Here is a 3,919-nt window from a genome sequence, read left to right as displayed (position 1 = left end):
GATTTGGGAAAGTTGATGTAGTAGGAAGCAGCAGGTCCCAATGTCCCACCGAGGCAACAACTGCACTGGCAGAATGTGTCTGATATAAATATTTTGGAACTCTGCATACTGTTGAAAGTTTGCAACTTCCAGAAAAAGACCTGAATGATAGATTGCCATTAATTTCAGTCAATTTCAGCTCTTAGCACAGTAGCCACACGGCAAAGAGAATACAGCTATGCATCTACTCCCGGGGCTGCTTGCACATAGATTGTAGGAGTCAAGGTAGGCAAAAAGGGCTCTGTCCTCTAAATATGTGCTCTGATCATTGATTGGTGCTTCCAATCACAAGAGGTCAGACAAAGAGGTGAGCTGTCATTGTTGTTGCAAGCTCACCCCCTCTGGTTAAAGTGACTTTGAGGAGCCTTAAAGGACCTGAGCTCTTCCACTGCCTTCAGTTATTGCCCTTTTCCCTTAGGGATCCAAACACTAAGACTAGGATGTTTAAAAATAACTGGCTATATGGGGAAAATTACAAAGTGACTGTACATGTCCAGGGAAAAGCTTTAAAAAGACCTGAAAAGACCTAAGTTTATACCTCAGAGTGATCCTCAGCACAAAGACATCCTACACAAGTCAAAAACAAACAAACAACAAGATCATTCTAAGAAGCACCAACAAACAACAGGAGTCACAAAAAATGGGGAGACAGAAAAACGACCCCCCATCGAAAGGAAAGGTAGAATCCCCAGAAAGAGTGCTAAATGAAATAGAGGGGAGCCAACTATCAGATATGGAATTCAAAACATGGATTATGGAGAAGCTCAATGAGCTCAGCGGAAACTACAAACAAACAACAACAACAACAAAAAACAATAATTTTAAAAAATCAAACCCTGGAGAACGGGGGCAATCTGATTTCTAGAATTACCACATTATGACATTCCAATGTCCGCTGTTCAACAAATAAAATACAAGACATACAAAGAAACAGGAAAGTGTGGCACATTCAAATGGGAAACATAAATCAATGAAACTGTCTTTTACAAAAATTCGATGACATATCTACTAGACAAAGATTTTAAAATAAATGTCATAAAGATGCTCAAACAAGTAAAGGAAGATGCAAAGAAAATGATAAGTGAATAAAATGGAAATATCAATAAAAAGAGAAAACCTTAAAAAAAATTGCAGCTAAAAAGTACATTAACTCAACAAAAAAAAAAAATTCACTAAAGGGAGTCAAAGACAGATTTGAGTAGCCAGGAGAAAGAATCAGCAAACTTGAATATAGGACGATGAAAGTTAAAAGTCTGAAAACAAAAAGAAATAAAAAAAGATTGCAGAACAGCGCACAGAGCCTGAGGAACCTGTAGGACGCCATAAAGCAGACCAACATACACATCGTGGAGTTCTCAGAAGAGAGAGAAAAGGGATCAGAGAAAATATTTGAAGAAATAATAATTTTAAACTTATCAAATTTGATGAATATAAACATTCAAAAATCTCAATGAACTAAAGAAAGATGAATTCAAAAGACCCACACTAAGCTGAAGTGAAAGAATGAAAAAGATATTTCATGCAAACAGTAACAGAAGAGAGAAGGAATAACTATGCTAATATCAAACAAAATAGACTTTAAACCAAAAAAAGGGTCACAAGAGACAAAAATGGACATCATATATTAATAAAAGTTCAATACAGCAAGAAGATATAACAGTTATAAACAGTTACACACTTAATGAGAGACCATCAAATATATGAAGTACAAACTGAACTGAAAGAAGACATAGTTCTACAATGATAGTCAGAGACCTCAATATCCTACTTACAATAATGAATAGAACAACCAGACAGAAGATAAGAAAACAGAGGATTTAAGCACAATAAAGCAACATGATCTAACAGCTATACACCTATTCAGAACACTTTACTCAATAACAACAACAAAATACATATTCTTCTCAAGAGCACATGATGTATTTTCTAGTACACACCATCTTTGAGGTCACAAATTAAGTTTCAATGTATTTAAAAAGATAGCTATCACACAAAGTATCTTCTCTGACCACAAGAGATGAAGTTAGAAATTATTCAGCAATTCCACTTACATACTCGCCAAAGCTGAAAGCAGGGTTTCATCCCTGGCTGGTGTAGCTCAATTGGTTGGAGCGCTGTCCCATACACCAAAAGGTTGGGGGTTTGATTCCCAGTCAAGGCGTATATGTAAGTTGTGGGTTCAATCCAAGTTCAGCACATTGTATGGGAGGCAACCAATCAATTATTTCTTTCTCTCTGTCCCTCTCTCTCTCTCATATCAATTTAAAAATTTAAAAAAAAAAGGAAAGCAGGGTCTCAGAGAGAGATTTGTACACCTAAGTTTATAGCAGCATTACTCACAATAGCCAAAAGGTGGAAGCAACTGATCCATCGACAAATGAATGGATGAACAAAATGTGATACATATATATACAATGAAACGCTATTCAGCCTCAAAAAAGAAGGAAATTCTGCAATATGTTACCACATGGAAGAACCTTGAGGACAGTATACTAAGGAATTAAGCTGGTCATACAAACACTGTGTGATCCAACTTATATGAGGTGTTTAGAGTAGTCAAAATCATTAAAGACATTTCTGTGTAATGTAAAATGGTAGTTGCTAGAGGTAGGGGAGGGGAGAATGGGAAATTATTGTTTAAAGGGCATAGAGTTTCAGTTCTACAAGATAAAAATAGTTACAGAGGTTGGTGGCAGTAATGGTTGCACAACAATTTGAGTACACTTAATACCATTGAACTGTATAGTTACAAATGATTAAGATGGTAAATTTTTGATGTGTGTAATTTATCACAATTTAAAATAATACCCAGGGTGGTGTGGCTCAGTGGACTGCATGCTGGCCTTTGGACTGAGAGGTTGTGGGTTCAATTCCCAGTCAGGGAACATGCCTGGGTTGTGACCAGGTCCCCAGTTGGGGATGCGCATGGGACAACCAATTGATGTTTCTCTCCCTTTCTTTCTCACGCCTTTACCCTCTCTCTAAAAATAAATTTTAAAAATGTTTTTAAAAAATAAATAAATAAAATAAAATAATATCCACCAGTGTTGGTAAGGAAGTGAAGAAATTGGAACCCTCATATATTGCTGGTGAGAATGTAAAATGGTGCAGTCACTTCAGAAAAAGTCTGACAATTCCTCAGAAGGTCAAACATAAGAGTTACCATGTGACCCAGCAATGCCTCTTCAAGAGAAATAAAAAACATATCCACATGAAAACATGTACACAAATGTTCATAGTAACACCATTTATAATAGCCAAAAAGTATAAATAACCCGAATGTCCATATACTGATAAATGAATATATACTATAAATTACTAGCACATGTTACAACACAAACAAACACTGGAATGTTATGCTAAAAGAAGCCAGACACAAAAGAACACACATTGATTCCATTTATGTAAAATGACTAGAAAAAATTAAAAATTAAAAAAATTTTAAAAAATTAGACAAAGAACTTGAATACACACTTCTCCAAAAAGTACATATAAATGGCCAACAGATATATGAAAAGATGCTCAATGTCACTAGTCATCAGAGAAATGTAAATTTATAAGACAAAAGTAGATGAGTCATTGCCCAGGGTTAGGGGGTCAGAGGAAATGGGAATGGCTACACTAATGGGTACAGGATTTCGTTCTAGGGCGATGAAAATGTTCTGGAATTGGTGGTGGTGATGACTGACATGAGTGAATATATTGAAAACAATTGAATTTTGCACTTTAATGGATGAATTGTATGGTATGTCAATTATACTTCAATAAAGCTGTTAAGAAATAAATTAGGCTAGATGTTTGCTGTAGTGTCAATTCATTCTTAATCTAGAAAGAAGGTGGTAACAGGCAGGAATGGTGCAGTAGAAACTGTTGGTTATAC

The sequence above is a fragment of the Furipterus horrens genome, unplaced genomic scaffold, assembly GCF_987537825.1.
Source record: "Furipterus horrens unplaced genomic scaffold, mFurHor1.1.pri manual_scaffold_4, whole genome shotgun sequence".
NCBI classification, from domain to species: Eukaryota; Metazoa; Chordata; class Mammalia; order Chiroptera; family Furipteridae; genus Furipterus; species Furipterus horrens.
Note: the sequence above shows the minus strand (reverse complement) of the source record.